Genomic DNA, 19,824 nt, shown 5'->3' on the forward strand with positions numbered 1-19,824 from the left:
GAATCTTGGTTTGAAATTTTATGGAATACTAACAATAAAATCTTAAGAACATATAAGATGAACAATATAGTAAAACTTTTAAATGTTATCAATAAAAACTCAAAAATCGATCCATTAATATGCTTTATGTTATGATTTACATAGTCTAATAGATATTATTGGATTTAAAAACAAAATATGCATTTCACCTAACATATTTTACCATTGCTTTGGATCATATGATATACATAAATATTAACAAGATTGAATGTTTAGTATATGAACATTTTAAAAATTAAAAAACTAAACTTATAACAAATCAACATTGTGGATCTCATAACATCATGTAATGGAAAAGGCACATTTTGACAGATACGTGGCTTGATTAGAGGCCATCACAGGAAGCGGCGCTGACATATTTTGGCATTTTGGGAGATACGTGGCTTGATCAAAGGCCATCACAGGAAGCGACACAGAGATATTTTGGCATAATATGTGGCTTGATCAAAGGCCATCACAGGAAGCGGCACAGAGATATTTTGGCTATAGTCACCATTCATTTTTTTCCCATGTTTTGTATTCTATTGTTTTTTTATTATGTTATGAATGTATTTTAAAGAAGGAATCATTATGTTGCAATGATTTGAACAAAAAATCTATTGCATGTCAAGATAGCTAGTTAATTAGATAGCTAGAGCTCAAGCTAAGATATTTTTGTAACTGTTCTCAAAGCTTCCCCTCTCCTTATAAAAAGAGGGAAGAGACAATTAAGAAATGTTCCTGAATCCTGCAAGCAAGAGGCTCAAATTTCATGGTTCCACATTGGTTTTATTTTCCTGTTCATGAGGGATTTGAGGGATAAGTGTTGAATGTATCTGGACTAGTGATTTGGACTCTATCTTCAAGGATTAATGAAACTATTCAGCTGATTCGTATCAGAGCAATTATCCGTATGCTCTCCTTTTTGCATTTCACTTCATGTATGTTTCCCTTGTACTGAAATTGTGTAATGAAGTTGTAGGTTTCACTCTCTCGTGATTATATGTATGCTGATAGGTGGTAATAGTCCCCATCTTAATTAAAGATTTACCTGTGTTATTTGATAGTTTACATTACCTTTATGAGCACATATTTACTTATGATGATTAGTGACAAGTGTGTCCATGAGGTATATAGTATGAAACCTTAATTCATGCTCCACAACTCGCTTACCATATCCTCAAGTATATATCTTTTGAAGGAAGATTAACTGTGGATTATGCCTACCACTTTAGGCCGCTGCATGAGCTAAGATTCAAGGCAAAATTGCCTCTCCCTCGAAGGCTTAGTGTCCCTCATTTTCTCCTATAGTCAATCATGTTGATGAGTCATAAGGTGAGGGAAGGAAAACACCAACATTTAGCTCACCATGGCCTCATTAAGTTAATAGTGGTGGATTCTCTGAACCACTTGAGGATCCCTATCATATGGAACAAATTTGTGGACATGGACAGGGAAACCTTTATAGAAACCCAAGCCATCACACTTGGAGACACACGAACCTCTAACATTAGAGGTAAAGAATTAAAAATAGAAGAAGAATAAGAAGAAAAAGAAAAGGAGGAAGAGGAAGCAAGAATGTAAGAGGAAGAGAGAAAAACAAAGGAAAAAGAGGCAATATAGACGAGGGAAGGAGACACATAAATCAAAGGAGAAGAGGGGGAGAAGAAAGTAGAAGAAAGAGTAAGTCGTAAGGAGACTTCTCAATCCCAAGGAGCAGAAGAAAAACCACATCAAATAAATTTATCTCCAGGGGATACCGAGGAGGACGTAGCTGCAACATTAGCTACATTGAGCAGTGCTATCAAGCCCAAGAGGAAGTAATCAAGACAAGGTCACATGTATTTCAAAGCGAGGAAGAGCACCAGAATTACACAAGTGAAACCACACACTCATACAAAGGTCCCTATCATTATTGATGAGTCACCAAGTAAAAAGGAGGAAATAGGACACCGTGAAGGAAAGTTTGAGGAAGTCACTCCTCCTAAAACCAAAACAAAGTCACATATAGAACCTATGAGTAGGCCTACCACTAGTTCAGTCACCTTCAAGAAGCCAAGGACCTAATCTTCTTTTGAGAAAGGAGAAAAAGAGAAGTTACAGGAGGATCGTGTTTTGCTACAGGAGACACGTGGTTTGCTACAGGAGGGACAAAGTCTACTACAAGAAGAACAGGGGAAGCTACAAGAGCACAAGAAAGAACTACAAAAGGAAGCCACCAGCTCAAATTTAGTTGGAAAAGACCTACAGGAGCTCCAAGATGTTGACCCACAACCTAGCTTGGGGTATTACTACAAATTTATTGGAGGAAGGATTATCCCTGAAAAATTTGCAATCCCACTCCTTTATGAGCTGGAGATAGAGAGAGGTAGAACCCACAGGTGGATGCAAATTGCCAAATCCCAGAATGTGGAAGATGTGGGCCTCATGGAGGATAAGGTCATTGAAATGGGTAAGGACTTAAGTGATTTGAGACCGCGGGAGTTTATTATGAAGGAGCATCAGGAAGAAAACACAAGGTTGAGACGGAGGCTACAGGAGAAAGAAACACAACTTGCCACCATGCTAAGGCTAGTTTTCTGCTTAGGTTAAGAGTTAGTTTTTTTTTACATTACGAAATAGGTTAATGGTCCATATCTAGAGCTATTTGGGAGGACTCACCACTAGAGGATCATTCTAGGTGATCCGATTTTCCTTAAATAATAGCGATAAGTCAACTTACATGCACATATAACAACTAATAACGATTATTCTCATTACTAATTTAACAAGTGTTGTAGGGCTGTGTAGTCCATGCCATTGAAATTAAGGATTACATGTCTACAAAATTTGCATATAAAAGCTTCTAGCATGATGCATATAAACCATACTATGAAATATTTAAACTGATATTATTCAAAATCATAGATTAGTAAGACATAAACAAAGTAAATAGTCACAACTTAACTTACCTTGTTTGTGTTTGTGTTTGGATGACAAGTAACGTGTGAATTTAAATCTAGTGCTTTTAATTGCATACTTTTCAATCCCATGGATTTTGAATTGCTTTCAAAACAAAATTGATGTATAAGTAATTAAGATCACAGATAATGTTGATTGTATCCAACGAAGGCAATAGTTTTGCAATTTTGGCTTGCAAAGAGAAACATACAATCGACAATGATAGATAACTACCTCTATTGTGTCTAGTCAGGTAAATGCATTTTTATATCTAATATTGTAATTACAAATTTTCCTTTCTTCTTTCTATAAATTATCAACAAAATTTTATGCATTTCTCCATGTTAAGTACCATGTCAAATTGATCAAAACTATGTAATTGTGCATTGTACACAATTTGTAATTCACATCTATATGAATGGGACATTGTATATGCACATAATGTAAATGTGATTTAAACAAGTCAAACCAAAATTACTACTTCTTAATTTAATTACAAGATTTTGTTTTTTTTGGGAAAATATAAATTGTAAAATTTTATCATATAAATATGAATATAATTGTGCTTTATAAAACAATTTCATAAAATAATCAATTTTTGTCAGCTTACAAATATATGAAAAATATATCTTAATCTTCTCCATACAATGATATAAAAAAATGCTTAATAAAACATACCATGAAAATGAACAAAATAACATCACCAATAAACTGAAGGTTAGTGAACTTCAAATAAACACTAATTTTGTGCACAACAAAAAATTGTGAAAATGACATAAAAATTATAAAAAATAAATCAGAAAAATTCACAAAATTCTTAACTCACTGTTTGTTGAACAAATTTTTTTATTTTAAATATTAATTAAATTTAAATTTAAAAAGTTAAACACTTAATTTAAAGGTGGTTCCTATTTCGTAGACTATAGAAAATATTTCGTAGACTATAGAAAAGTAAATGTTGGCTGACATGCCAGGGATTTACCTTTCGCCCTCTTTCTCCATGCTGCTATTTCGATTCACGTGCTGTGAGAGAGAAGGCAAAAGATAAATGCCTGGCATGTCAACCAGCGTTTACTTTTCTATAGTCTACAAAATAGGAGTTTCCTAATTTAAATATTCTACATCATATCTATATTTGTGATTTAGATTGATAAATTCGAACATAGATTTATATTAACTCTACAATTGGTAGAAATTAAAAATTAATTAAATTTAAATTTAAAAAGTTAAACACATAATTAAATATTCTACATCATTTCTATATTTGTAATTTATATTGATAAATTTGAACATAGATTTATATTAACTCTACAATCTGTAAAAATTATCTAGCTAGTGTCCAAAAAAATAAAATCACAAATACCTTTAAAAAAAATAGCAATGGCAATGGAAAAGTCAAATAACAGCCAAAAATAAATCCCTCAGTTATGCCACGCACAATATTGTTATCGTCTGCAGCAAATCCGATGCTCCCAGTTCGATGTATAATACAAATCCAAACCTATTTTTTATCCAAAAAGCTAACTAAAGGATAATAATAATAAAGCCTCGTGTTTATCCAAAAAGCTAAGTAAATATTAATAATAATAAAATGAATTTAGTTTATTTTTTATTTTTAATTAGAAATTAAAATGAAATTAGTTTATTAAAATTTTATTTTTTTATTTTTTTATTTTTTTTTAGTTTTAATTAGAAATTAAAATGAATTTAGTTTATTAAAAATTTTAACTTTTTTATTTCTAATTAAAAAGATAAAGTGAATTTGGAAAATTTAAAGATTGAAGTTAGAATTTATATATTTATTGATTTTATTAATGGTAAATGAAAATGTTTTTTCAGATTAATTACATTATTAGAATTTGGTTTCGGTGAAAAAAACTAATAAATCTTAAAGAATAAATAACAAAATAAATTAATCAATCTTAAAGAATAAATAACAAAAATAAATTAGGGTCCAAAATTAGCTCTTGAGAATTAATTATCAAATGAATTAAAATAATATATGTTTATAAACTAGCGCTTGGAAATTAAATATTATGATGATGATGATGGTGGTGGTTAACGTCCGCTGAGACCAAATAATGATCTATTGGACCTAAAAAGACAAATTATTTATTTTGATTTAAGATTTTATTCCTATGCTCAAAAAGCTTGGAGAGAAGCCTCCCGAGTTCACTATAATTTTGGCATTGTAAAAGGCTAGGAAGGTCAGTATTGTAACAAAGGTTGTGAAATTGAGATCTAATGTGGTTGTATGCAGGGCACTCTAAGAGGAAGTGGTTTTCATCCTCGATGCTCCCATTCTCACAAATATGGCAGATCCTTTCCATCCATGGCGTTTTAGGAACTACCCAGCGGCCAGTTTCGCTATGGAGCTCATGAGAATTCGTTCTAATCTTTGCTATATTAATTTTCTTTTTTGAGCTAGTTAGAATAGAGAGATACTTTTGATCTTCAAGGGTGGGGTTGATGACCTTCTTATAATAACTTAATTTTCTTTTAGACGCTAAATCTTTCTCACACCACAATTTTTCTTTGAACTTAGAAGTAACAATATCTTTAATGTTATTTATGTTTTGCAAAGCATCATTCTCATTGATCTCCCAATAGTTTAACCAGGCCCTTGTGTCCTTATGCCATCCTCGGTTAAGCCTTAGGTGATTTTGGCTGGAATTTAAAGCTAGCTTAGGAAGTCTATGATTGTCTATGTTATTGAGCTTGTGCTTGTACATCAGAAACCTGAGCATAGCTAGGCTCTCAATAGAAGAAAGACCTGCTTCTATAGGGAGAATAGGATAAGGTGTATTACTTTTAATTTTCAGGTTATAAGTTATAAAACGCTTCTGGATTTGCTCAATCTTCCTCCATGATTCTCTGGAGATGCTGCAGCCCCAAACTTCACAGCCATATAAGATAACAGGAGTGACTAAAGTTTCAAAGAGGAACTTCTTTTTATCCCACATTACGAGGTTTTATGTTTTACAATTATTTTCAAGACCAAAATAAGCTTTCCATCCCCCATTGATCCTTTTCTCAATGCTATGGTTCCAGTTGAGCTTGTGATGGATATCAATTCCTAGGTACTTGTAAGAATACACTTCCTCCAAGTTATTATTGTCATACGTAAAATTAGTGCAAGTGTCCTTCTTAGATTTGATAATCATAACTTTTGTTTTGTCTGTATTAACAGTCATACCCATGGTAGAGCAGAAATCCTTAAGAAGCTTGAGTTGCTTATCAAGATCAGAAGGGCACCTTGCCAGAAGAACAATATCGTCAGCATAGAGAAGAAGGATAATGACTATCCCAGCTAAGATTGTGCCACCACATCCTGCTTCTTCTAAATAACCTTCGAGCTTATCGATGTAAATGCCAAATAGGGTAGGGGAGAGGGGGCAACCTTGTTTAACTCCGATGTTACACTTAATATCTTTTGACCACCCCTCATTGTTCTTTAGCTTGGCAATTACATTCTCGTATAGCCTTATAGCAGCAGCTCTTAACTCAAGAGGAACCTTTAGCTCTTCTAACCTATTCCAAAGGTTGTATCTAGGAACCGTATCGAAAGCCTTTCTAAAGTCTACAAAGCAGCAGAATAAATTGGATTTATCATTACGACATTCCTCCGCAATGATCCTTAGCGTAACAAGGTGGTCTGTTGTTGAGTGATGCCTTCTGAAACCTGCTTGGCCTTTAGCCCGCTTACCTTCACTTTCAAACCATATGCTTAACTTATAATTCTATATTAATTAAATAAATAAATTTTCAATAATATAATAAATTAATTAAATATGTTTTTTAATACAATATCAAAATATTTTATATATAATATTGAAATATTGATAAGTTTAATGATCTTATAAATATAAATTAATAAATAATTTTTTAATTAATATTAAAAACTTAAAGATATTAAAATAAGCGATTATTTTTATTGAATAAAATAAAAAGAAAATAAAGTTGTAACACCCTAAAACCAAAGAGTTAAACAAAGAATTTAAATCAATTTTTTTTTTGTTTTATTATATGTTTGTCCGTAGAATTTCACTTTATGTTAATTCAGTATTTGATAATTCTGCGGGTACACATCAATTCCTAGCTGTACATCCATTTAGCTTGCATTAACGACTTCCAAGCTGGGATGCCTTGGATGACGCCTCTCCATTAAGGCGGGAGAACCTCGAGGCCTTTTCCTGTCACAACAATCCTCCTTTACACTGGCACCGCAGTTCTGCATTAATGTCGATGAGACCGGCTGTTCGAAATGATATCGAACCCTTGCATCTGGCAATCACTCAACCGTTGGATCCGAGAGAAGATCCACGGTTTCAACGATTTGGATTGTAGACGGGTAAGTTAATGCAATTCTCGGCGAAGTAAGGTTCATTTGGTTGTTCAGAGGTAGGTGAGCTACGGCTCTGCAACATAAGGTGACCGGATGGTGGAATGGCGGAAATGCCTTCAATAGGCCTACAGGTATAGACATGCCTTCGACCTCCATCTCGCCTAACTGTTATCTCTTCCTTCATTTGGCACTTATGTTTATTCTCTGAAACCCTCTATTCGGCTCCTGCACAGGTGGAACTGTTAATAGCGGGTTCTTGAATCTGGAGAAATGCGTGGAGGGCTCGTTCTACAAACCAGAGGTAACGTAAGCAGGCTCGCGCAGTTTCATAGAGGGTTCCTTTTGATTTTTTTTGAGAACTCGATGTAATAAAATGTCAATTTCAGGTGCAACTTGCCGCTTGCTGCTCGACAACTCCAACTTCAGATAAGCTCGCTCTTCAGCATTTACATTTCTCTCTTAATACCCTTCCGATTACTCTCAGGCTTACTTTAATACGTTAAACTGTCTGTAAGTACTCTCTGTTGCGGGGTTTATGCATACATACTCAGAGGACGTTCCTTGGAGCGAAACTGTGTTCTCACAATGGTTACCGCCTTCGATTACAGGTTGGTTCCTCTTCGGTTGTCTGGCGAGTTCTTGGTGTCAATCTTCGTTTTAGATTGAGGATGGTTAGATTTTTCTTTACATCAATGTGTTAAGGTGGCTCGCCAGCCGAAATGTTACGGCTGTTCAGTGGATATATAGATCTTAGGGTTATTGTAGAACGGAAAGATGGGGGACGGATGCGCCCAATCTAGAGCCCAATACTTATACTGATATTTTGACATTATGGGATTTATGCATGTAGCTTTATCTAAGGGTTTGAATAACTTCGCAGTAATTTGTGCATTTCAAATATGATTACTCTGTTTCTTCTCTTTTCTGAACCGCTTGCCGTTACGGTTTTCCCAATATGGGGTTGGCCACCTAAGCATTCATTTAACACATGTACTGTGAACACATGTACTGTTGGGTAATTTTGTTTAAAAAGGATTGGTTCTTATCTCTGTTTCCATTGTGATAAATCAAGGTTGTCGATCTTTACTGTAATGGGTTATTTTTAGCGTATTGTACAATTCCGATTAGAAATTTGCAAATACTCTGAAGTGGATACTGTTAAATATTGTCTGTTGAATGCGAAATCCACAACTTGACATTCTCGTATGTTTTCTTTTTGATTAATGATGGTTGAAGAAATGCCTATTAATGTTCATGGATTGACCTAATACAGTTATAGGTCGAAATAATTCAGTAGGTTATTAAATCTTCATTGCAATAGATGGTAGTTAAAAGATAATTTGAATTAACTGTATTTCTACAGAAATTGTTCTTTTGCTTAAGACTTGGAATAACTCGTGCATTTCATTTCAGTAGATGGAAATAAATTCCATTACCTTATTTTCTTTGATGCAATGATATTTGTAATTAACTGATTGTATTGAGATCGGAAAGGATGAAAGTATGCCTAAAATTTATTATTGACAGAGTAATACTATTCATTCATTAGCATGTTAATCTATTCATTCCATAAAATAAAGGAGCGAATCTTTCTCTGACTGATACTTAATAAACACAGAATTGCTCCTTATCTGTTTACTTGCTTTACTTGTAAGTATGTATGTAGTTTTTACCTTTGCCTAGAAGGTCTCACCACCTAGCCATGGATTTGGCAATTATGTCCAGAATACCCTTCGAGAATCCCCCTCCGAGCTCTTCCAGCTCCTCATAGTGGTTAAACTAACTTGGTACCTTGGGCCTCTGGACTATGTCCAGCTCCTCATAGTGGTTAAACCAGCTTGGTACCTTGGGCCTCCGGATTATGTCTAGCCTCGGACTTCAAGTCTCGTACCTCTCGGTTGCTATCCAAGGTCTTGTTCTCACTGACTAATTCATCCAACTCCAGGAAAAAACCATTCACAACAACATCCTATTTCTAACCGTTTTTTTTCCAAGTCCCCAAGGTTCTGTCATTATCCTTTTTTTTTCAAGGGAAAGATGGGAACTGCTTGTAATTGTTTTTGTTGAAATATTAATTTCAGCCTGTCGTATAGTTGCATTAAACGGCAACACAAAACCATTCCCGAAAACCACCTATCTTTATCGCACCGCCTTTTGGCAAAGGTTGTTTTTCCCTCGAGCCCTCCGACACAATCAACTGCTGCCACGCGTCTGCTGTACAAACCCAATACTGCCATTCTCCCGGACGTTAAAAGTCGTTTGGTTTGTGTGAATTTGGTGTGCGAAATGCGTCCGATCAGGTCAACGCATATGGATTCGATCCAACTTGCCAGAACGTTAATTTTACTTTTACCGCCGGCTTTATTTAATGCACTTTAATGAACTGTCATAGTCGTTGGTAAATGTTTTAATTTTTGTTTGCACGGAAGTATGGGGAATTTAAAACAGGTATGGGTAAGTCAACGAACATTTAAAAATTCTTTTGTTTTGGTATATGTTTTAGTTTTTGTGTTATTATCGCACATTGTAACAGGGGATGAAAAGAGGGCTCCCGGGAGCGAAGAAAACAACAAGAAATCCAATGCACAGCAGTGCGAATTAAATCGTGGAGCATATGCATTGAAATGCATTGAAATGAAATGTATGGTGTGGCGCAGTAGCACAAGTATAATTTTTTTTTTTATATGTAATATGAAAACCCAGGAATGTAATGAAAGATTTCACTCAGAAGTAAATGTGAAAGTTTTTTTTATTTTACAGCAGTAAACCCATGTAAGGAATTTTTATTCTTACAGCAGTGAATGTAAAAGCTCTTTTACAGCAGTAAATGTGAATGAAGATTTTACACAGCAGTGTAAAAATCATTTGTAAAAAAAAACAAAGTTTTTTTTGGTGAAAGTTTTTGGTGAATCCCTCTGAGAAAGAGGAAGAAATTTGTATTAGGCATCTTATAAATTAATACAAGTTTGTTTTGGTTGAGAAACTCTGCTTTTCTCAGAAATATTATTTGGGCTTCCCTGTGAAAAAGATCCTGTGGAGAGAGAAACAGAGCATTGCCTCTGTGTTGAGTTTTATTTGTGTGTTTTTGGGATTTTACCATAAAAATCCCCAACAGTGGTATCATAGCAGATTCAGGCTCTTTGAAGGTGTAAAGAAGCTGAAGGAAGGTTCCTTTTGTTGCAGCAATAAATCTTCTCCAGCAAAGTGAAGTCTCAGGCAAAAGGATCCAGGTATTTCTCAGACCAGTTTTTGAGTTACTGCTGAAGAAACAGTAAGTTTTTTTTAAATATACAGTCAAGGTTTTAGAAGCATAGCTGAGAATGCAAGGAATGGCTAGCACCAACACTAGCATGGGTATGTTTAATACCCAGCTCCCACGGTTTAATGGGAAAAACTATGACTACTGGGCCATAACCATGAGAGCCCTGTTTGTCTCACAAGATCTATGGGAACTTGTTGAATATGGATTTGAAGAACCAACAGATGAAAATCAATTTAACAACTTAACTCAGGCAGAGAGAGATCTGCTGAAGAGAAATAGGAAGAAGGATGCAAAAGCCATTGTATTGTTGTATCAAGCAGTGGACCAGACTGTGTTTCCAAGGATAGCAGCAACTAAGACATCCAATGAAGCATGGCAAACCCTCAAAATAGCCTATCAAGGCATGGAGAAAGTGGAGATTTTGAGAATCTGAGCATGAAGGAGTCGGACAATATTGACTCATTCACACATGTGATTGGTCTGGTCACACAGATGAGGACTCATGGAGAAACCCTTGAAGAAAGGAGGATTGTGGAGAAACTGTTGAGGGTCCTACCCTCAAAGTTTGATGTGATTGTCACCACCATAGAAGAGACAAAGGATCTCTCAAACTTTTCAGTTGATGAACTCCATGCATCACTGATAACACATGAGCAGAGGTTGAGCAGAAATGAAAACTCATCTCTAGAGCAAGCCTTCAAGACCCAGATGTCTTTTGGAAGAGGAAGAGGTCAAGGCAGAGGAAACAAGAGAGGAAGAGGCAGAAGCCAGAACAGAGGTGGAAGGAACAGTCTAGGAAATGCTCAAGGAAGAGGCAGCAATCCAAATCAGAACCAAGGCCAAGGCAGCAGCCAACAAAGAGGACAACATCATGCTCAAGGACAAAGGTATGAAAAATCCAATGTCCAATGTTATTATTGTAAAAAATATGGGCATTATGCCAGTGAATGTAGGAAGAAGCAACATGATATGAGTAATAGACAAAATGCAAATGTCACTAGAGAAACATCAGCCAAGATAATGTGTTGTTAGCTTGTAACATGGCTGAAACAAATAGTGAAGACATATGGTTTTTAGACTCAGGTTGCAGCAACCATATGATAGGAAACTTAGCCCTCTTTTCTGCCCTAGATAAAAATGTGAAATCAGAAGTCACACTAGGAACTGATAGCAAAATTTATGTTATGGGAAAAGGAGAGGTAAAAATATTTACAAAGCAAGGTGAGAAGAAAACCATAGCAGATGTCTACTATGTCCCTGGAATGAGATATAACCTCTTGAGTATTGGACAACTTGTTTAAAAGGGTTACAATGTTTTCTTTGAAAATGATGTATGCACCATCATGGATATAGCACCCAGCAAACGATGCATTGCTGAAGTAAAGATGACAAGGAACAGGATGTTCCCTCTCAGAATAAGGGCGGATTTGAAAAACAAAGAAGTAATTGCAGCAGTTACCCAAGAGGCTTTCCAAAGTGTGCCAAAGGATGAAAATTGGTTTTGGCACTTGAGATTTGGACATCTCAACTTTGGAGGTCTTAACTTGTTGAGTAGAAAAGGAATGGTAAGAGGATTACCATTGATAGAGAAACCGGACAACCTTTGTGAAGGTTGCATTTTGGGGAAACAACATAGAGAAAGTTTTCCATCAGGTAAAAGCATAAGGGCAAAGGCACCCTTAGAGATTGTCCACTCAGATTTATCTGGACCAATGCAAACTCCATCACTAGCAGGCAGCCAATATTTTCTAATTTCACCAGAAAAACTTGGGTCTATTTCCTTAAGAACAAAAGTGAAGTGTTTGAAAAATTTCGAAATTTCAAAGCATTTGTAGAAAATCAAAGTGGGTTGCGCATCAAAGTTTTGAGAACAGACAGAGGAGGTGAGTATATCTCCAAGGAATTCCTACGGTTTTGTAGAGAAAATGGAATACATAAGCAATTCACAGCTAGGTACACCTCACAACAAAATGGAGTTGCTGAAAGGAAGAATAGGACCATCATGGATATGGCGAGGAACATGTTGAAGGCAAAGTATTTGCCAAATGATTATTGGGCTGAAACTGTACATTGTGTAGTTTACATTTTGAACAGGTGTCCTACAAAAGTAGTGTTGAACAAAGTGCCGGAAGAAGCATGGAGTGGGAGAAAGCAAGGTGTCACCCACTTGAAAGTTTTTGGATGTGTGGCCTATGCACACATACCAGATCAGCTAAGGAGGAAGTTGGACAACAAAGGGGAGAAATGTATCTTCATTGGATACAGTGAGGAATCCAAAGCTTACAGGTTGTATATCCCATCTACCAAGAAGTTTTTTGTCAGCAGAGATGTTCAATTCATTGAGGAGGAAGCTTGGGATGGAAGCATAGAGAAAACAGTGAATGTTAAAAATTGTTTGTCTCATGATGAAGATGATGAGGAGGTGGCTGAAATACATCCCCAAACAGCAGTGCCAACACAAGGACAACAAGGAACACCCTTGAGGATAAATGAAAGTGCTTCTCCAAGCACACCACAAGGAGGAAATTCAAGTGCATCTTCAAGCACTTGCACACCGAATGAAAGAGGTAAGAAATTCAGAAACTTAAGTGATATTTATGATGAAGGAATGAATTCCTTGTTTGCTTTGTATTGTCATGTTGATGACCCTATTCATTTCGAAGATGCAATTAAGGATAGGAAATGGATAGAAGCTATGGATGAGGAGATTAATGCCATAGAGAGAAACAAGACATGGGATTCGGTTGAGCTACCAAAAGGTAAAGAAGTCATTAGAGTTAAATGGGTCTACAAGACCAAGAGCAATGCTGAATGCAAGATAGAAAGGCACAAGGCAAGGCTGGTTGTCAAGGGATACAAGCAGCAGTATGGAAGAGATTATGAGGAAACTTTCGCACCGGTTGCAAGAATGGAAACCGTGAGAGCAGTGCTGTCCATAGCAGCTCAAAACAAGTGGAAAGTTTACCAAATGGACGTGAAGTCAGCATTCCTAAATGGAGTGTTAATGGAAGAGGTTTACATTGAACAACCTCTAGGCTATGAAAAGAAAGATGAAGAGCACAAAGTGTGCAAATTGAAGAAAGCTCTTTACGGGCTGAAGCGAGCGCCAAGAGCATGGTACAACAGGATAGATTCCTATCTATTCGAAAATGGATTTGAGAAATGTGAGGGAGAACCCACAGTCTACATCAAAGAAAAAGATGGTAAATTGCTAATTGTTGTATTATATGTTGATGATGTTATTTTTACAGGTAATGATGACTACCTCATTGAACAGTTCAAAACAGTCATGAAAGAGGAATTTGAAATGACTGACATGGGTTTGTTGAGATACTTCTTAGGAATAGAAGTAGATCAAAATGAAAATGGAATTTTTATCTCACAAGCAAAATATGTAAATGAACTGTTGGGAAGATTTAATATGTAAGAGTGTAAGGCAGCAATCACTCCCACAGTAATGGGATTAAAACTCAACAAAGAGGACAGTAGCAAGGATTTTGATCCTAGTTTGTACAAGAGCATAGTTGGCATCCTTATGTATTTAACTGCAACTAGGCCTGACATAATGTTTGCTGTTAGTTTAATTTCTAGATTCATGGAGAGGCCAAAGGAAGCACATTGGCAGGCAGCAAAAAGAATTCTGAGGTATGTTAAAGGTACTAAAAGTTTTGGCATCTTATATAATGTCTCAGAACATTAAGATTTAGCTGGATACACCGATAGTGATTGGGCTGGAAGTGTAGATGATCGGAAAAGCACTTCCGGTTATGTTTTTCACATGGGTTCAGGAGCCATTTTATGGGCTTCTAAGAAGCAGTCCATTGTAGCGTTATCTACAGCAGAGGCAGAATATGTGGCAGCTACAGCAGCAGCATGTCAAGCAGTTTGGATGAGAAGGATGTTGAGGAGCTTAGGCCAAGAGCAGGCAAAAGCAACAGTGATTTTTTGTGACAATAGCTCAGCTATTGCATTATCCAAGAATTCGGTGTTTCATAAGAGAACGAAACACATCGACACAAGGTTTCATTACATCAGGGAATTGGTGAACAATGGAGAAATTGTTCTAGAACATTGCAGGACTCAGGAACAGGTAGCGGACATTCTGACCAAGCCACTAGATCAGAAAAGCTTCGAATTTTTGAGGAAGTGTTTGGGTATGACTGAATGCCCAGCAGTTGAAATTAAAGGGGAGTGTTGAAATATTAATTTCAACCTGCCATACAGTTGCATTAAACGGCAACACAAAACCATTCCCGAAAACCACCTATCTTTATCGCACCGCCTTTTGGCAAAGGCTGTTTTTCCCTGGAGCCCTCCGACACAATCAGCTGCTGCCACGCGTCTACTGTACGAACCCAATACTGCCATTCTCCCGGACGTTAAAAGTCGTTTGGTTTGTGTGAATCTCGTGTGCGAAATGCGTCCGATCAAGTCAACGCATATGGATTCGGTCCAACTTGCCAGAACGTTAATTTTACTTTTGGCGTCAGCTTTATTTAATGCACTTTAATGAACTGTCATAGTCGTTGGTAAATGTTTTAATTTTTGTTTGCATGGAAGTATGGGGAATTTAAAATAGGTATGGGTAAGTGAACGAACATTTAAAAATTCTTTTGTTTTGGTATATGTTTTTAGTTTTTGTGTTATTTTCTCACATTGTAACAGGGGATGAAAAGAGGGCTCCCGGGAGCGAAGAAAACAACAAGAGAAATCCAATGCACAGCAGTGCTAATTAAATCGTGGAGCATATGCATGGAAATGCATTGAAATGAAATGTATGATGTGGTGCAGTAGCACAACTATAATTTTTTTTTTTATATGTAATATGAAAACCCAGGAATGTAATGAAAGATTTCACTCAGAAGTAAATGTGAAAGTTTTTTTATTTTACAACAGTAAACCCATGTAAGGAATTTTTATTCTTACAGCAGTGAATGTAAAAGCTCTTTTACAGCAGTAAATGTGAATGAAGATTTTACACAACAGTGTAAAAATCATTTGTAAAAAAAAAGCAAAGTTTTTTTTGGTGAAAGTTTTTGGTGAATCTCTCTGAGAAAGAGGAAGAAATTTGTATCAGGCATCTTATAAATTAATACAAGTTTGTTTTGGCTGAGAAACTCTGCTCTGCTCAGAAATATTATTTGGGCTTCCCTGGGAAAAACATCCTGTGGAGAGAGAAACAGAGCATTGCCTCTGTGTTGAGTTTTATTTATGTGTTTTTGGGATTTTACCAGAAAAAAAATCCCCAACAGTTTCAGGAGCCATACTTTTTCAAACTAATCAATTTCTTTAAATTAATAATTAACAACATATGTTCTAGCTTTGTAGCGTAATAATTTTAACACTCCAAGGTAATACAAAAATAAAATCCACAGTGATAAGTAAAACTTGTAAAAATATAAATATTGATGCACCATTAGATATTACAAAAGTAATATTTGATACCTAATATCTAATTCCATTAAAAAAAATCAACGTTTATTAGAAATTTATATTATATTATTTTTAATTAAAAAATAAATTAAGAAAATTCTAAAGATTACAATTAGAGTAGTATTTATTGAATCTTATTCACTCATTATATTATTTAAAAAAAATTCTATTTATTATATTTTTAAAATTATTTAATTTAAAAAATTAAATTGGACAAATTAATATACTAAAAGTACATATGGAAAACTATTTAGTAAATTGAAATTTTACATTATAAAATCTTTGAAATATAATTAGTGAAATAATCAATATTAAATTAAATTATATATTTTCGAACATATATTAAATATTTTACGGTTGGGCTATTTTTCATTATAATAATATTAATTACTTTAATATTTTTATATGTTAATTAAACATTAATTTGATTGCATTTTATGGGTTTGTTTAAGGAAGCAGAGTGATTGATTTGACGATAAAAGTTGTGAGAATTCTCAAAAGAAAATTTCAACAAATTTTACAATAACAGTGTTTTATGGCGGAAATAGATTCAACACTATCAAAATATTTTTGAAATGACCCAAAATTTTGGATCACAATTATAACATGCATTTAGAAAATCCCTATTTTTTATCAAAATCTTTTCTTAATTTGCATGCCAAGAAAACCAGGCTAGTTAGACTACTGCCATTTGTGTATACAAAATAAAATGAAGTCTTGCCCAATTTATGACAGAGGAGATCACCAGCCAACTGAACTTCTAAATTTTCCGTAAAACAGTAAATCGGGTAGTGGTATCACTACTGATGCAATGAATATTATTAATCCATGATGAATTTAAGGCCGTAGTCTGTCTGTGTGTTTGAGATGAAAACGGTGAGCACGGCCCACGAGCGAGAAAACCACCAGCTCGACACCTCCACCACCGGCCTTAGCCACCTTACGGGATAAGAGTTTTTAGCTTTTCTCACAGGCCAAAACTTCGCGTAAAAGCATTATTACACTCGCAGATTCACCATGTAGTTGTCGTTATTATTATTATGTCCACGCTACCTGGTTCAGGCATACCTTGAGCCAGCGGTGTACTTCACTCGTGTAACCAGTCGCAGAGAATTATGGCGTCGAAATCCTCTTCAACACCGTCTTCGAACACGACACCAATAGCCGTTAGTGCGGATGAAATTTGGGACGACCTGCTATTAAAGAATGTACTGGAGAACTTCCACTGACTTCGAATTTCTGAGCAAAGAGTGGAGTCTCTTTACCTTAATCTTGCGTTGCCTTATTTTATTAACGCAGTGCCGTGGTCAATTACCAGGGTTTTGTCGGTCTTAATCTTGAACTCTAAATGTCCTTCCAGGGCCCCGGTTGTCCTTGAGAAGTGGTGTTGTCTTGCAGGGTTAGAATTTGGAATTTTCTTACTTGTCATATAATTTCTTTTTGTATGTTTTCCGTTAAAAAGATATTATGTTTAAAATTTTACACTTTAAGAGAGTGATATTTTCGTAATCAATAAATCCAACTTTATGTTTAAAATTTTGCACTTAAAACAGTTTTCAAAATAAATTAGTCCTTCACCAATAAAGCTTGATTAAAAAAATTGTCGGGAATTTCTGGTTATTCCAAACAAAATACAGTGGAAAAATCCTCTATTTCCACTGTTGGGAATTTTCTGATAAATTCCGAAACAACACAAAAATATGAACAGAGAGTATTACTTTGTTTTCGGAATCTCTGATAATTCAAAAACAAAAAAACAGAGCATAAAATAATACTCTACTTTGCCTCAGGATCAAAAACTGATCAAAATAATACTCTGCTTTAATATAGCGAAAACAGAAAAAAAATCGCTTTGTTGTAACTGGTGTCGCAGCAACGCAGTTTTTTTTAGTTGCTGTAACTTGTGTTGCAGCAATGCTATTCGTGGTGTGGCAGCAATGTAAATTTTTGACTTCAAGTATTTTTTGAGTTACGGTGTAACAGCAACGGTGATTTTTTACATCAAGTATTTTTCGATTTACGGTGTAATAGCAACAGGAAAAAGAAACTTCTATTTATAAAAATAAACTAAGTGCTAAAACTAAGTCTTCATCACATAGAGGGATTTCCACAACTCCTATTACAAAACATCTTCCTCTTTAACAGAGGGATTTACCAATCTATGCTAAAAAGCATCTTCCTCTTGATAGAAGGATTCACCAAACACTGTGCTTGAAAAGCACCTTCCTCTTGATAGAGGGATTCACCAAATGAACGCTTCTGTTCCACACAAATAACATTTACCTCTTAACAGAGGAATTCCACCATGCCTGCTTCAGAGGCACTTCAATCTGTCCAAATTGACATCGCTGTGTTTGTCTGATATTTTACACTACTGTGTGTAAAACTTTCAATACATTTATGCTGCTGCATATACAGCTGTCTCAACACTGCTGTCTCAGCAACTCTTTCTCTCAGCACTGTGTCTCAGTACTGCTGTTTCAGCATCTCTGTCTCAGCACTCTGTTTCAGCAACTCTATCTCAGCACTGCTGTTTCAGCATCTCTGTCTCACAGCAAACAATCTTAAAACAAAAAAACATTCAAATCTACACTGCTGTGCGTTTCACTATTCTGGAAATATTTTTCTTCATGCTGTTGCATGCTCTCATCTGCTCTCTCTATATTTCCCCTATTTCTATTTCTATTTCTGTTTCTGCTTCTTTTTTTCTTCACTGTTGTGTTTGCATTTTATAGTGCGGGAAAGGGTCATCACCGTTTTAACTTGCTGATGAAGTTTCTGCTGTACTCTGCTGCTCATAATGAATAAAATCTGATCTTCTGACATTCTGCTGTGCTTCTTGAGTCGGTTATGTAGAAACCCATAACTGATAAATGCTACGTCGGCTCGAGGCTGGTTCTTTTCTGTTTCAGTCGTTCTGCTATTAATATAGTTGTTGAGAAGTAATGGTGTAGTGCTGGATCTGATCTTTCCTCCTTCGGGAACTCAAAAATAATTAAAGAGTGAAAAGATGGTAATGGCGGTGGCTTAAAAGATCAGGAATAAATGTGGGGCACCGGATTAGGACAAATGAATAAAATAGTTGCTACTGTTCAACTGTTCACTGCAGTTCTACCGCAGATACGCCGACTCTTTTGTAAGTCCTATATTGCGGCTTGCTGATGCGATATCGGCGATCACTCATCGGCGATGTCCCGCATCACTGCTGCTGCACAGCAGTTGGAATTAATATTCCAACACTCCCCTTTTAATTTCAACTGCTGGGCGTTCAATCATACCCAGACATTTCATAAAAAACTCAAAACTTTTTTGATCCAATGGTTTTGTCAGAATATTAGCAACCTGCTCCTTCTCTGTTGTCATGGGAGATTTAATTCCATATCTCTTCCTTATAAGAAGATCTTCATCAAAGAATGACTGTTAATACAGTTCAGCAATAATGATAAAAAGTTACAGGCTCCCCTTTAGTATATGCATTATCTTCTTTCGACAGAATCTTCTCAAAAGAAACTTAGATCGGCTCGAGAGCTCAAGGGACTTTCAGACTGTATTTTCTTCTTTCTCCATACTTGTGTAACTTTCTTCTTTTGCATGGGTCTAGCTTGTGTAAAGGCCCATGTCAAGTTACAGTCACGTGCCATATGCCCAATGTTATGACACTTGAAACATTCAACATTGTTCATGAATAAAAATTCATGATTTCTTCTTGCAAAATTGTTTCTTGGAGATTGTCGGAGACTACAACATCTATCTCTATGAAATGCCCTGCAGTCTTTTGCCATATGACCAAAGTTTGAACAAGAATAACAATAACCAAAAAATGAAC

General features: G+C 35.6%; 1 long non-coding RNA gene across 1 annotated transcript; it reads left to right on the forward strand.

The window, feature by feature from the left end:
* The first annotated feature begins 7,362 nt into the window (after nucleotides 1-7,362).
* On the forward strand, nucleotides 7,363-8,194 carry LOC149243991 (uncharacterized). The gene is made up of 3 exons (XR_016245815.1): nucleotides 7,363-7,434; nucleotides 7,537-7,604; nucleotides 7,690-8,194. It is a non-coding gene; the product is annotated as an uncharacterized LOC149243991 (long non-coding RNA).
* The last annotated feature ends 11,630 nt before the right edge of the window (nucleotides 8,195-19,824 follow it).

Source organism: Pinus tabuliformis, chromosome 8, assembly GCF_031772625.1.
Source record: "Pinus tabuliformis cultivar Carrire ecotype Pingquan chromosome 8, CPIR1, whole genome shotgun sequence".
Taxonomy (NCBI): domain Eukaryota; kingdom Viridiplantae; phylum Streptophyta; class Pinopsida; order Pinales; family Pinaceae; genus Pinus; species Pinus tabuliformis.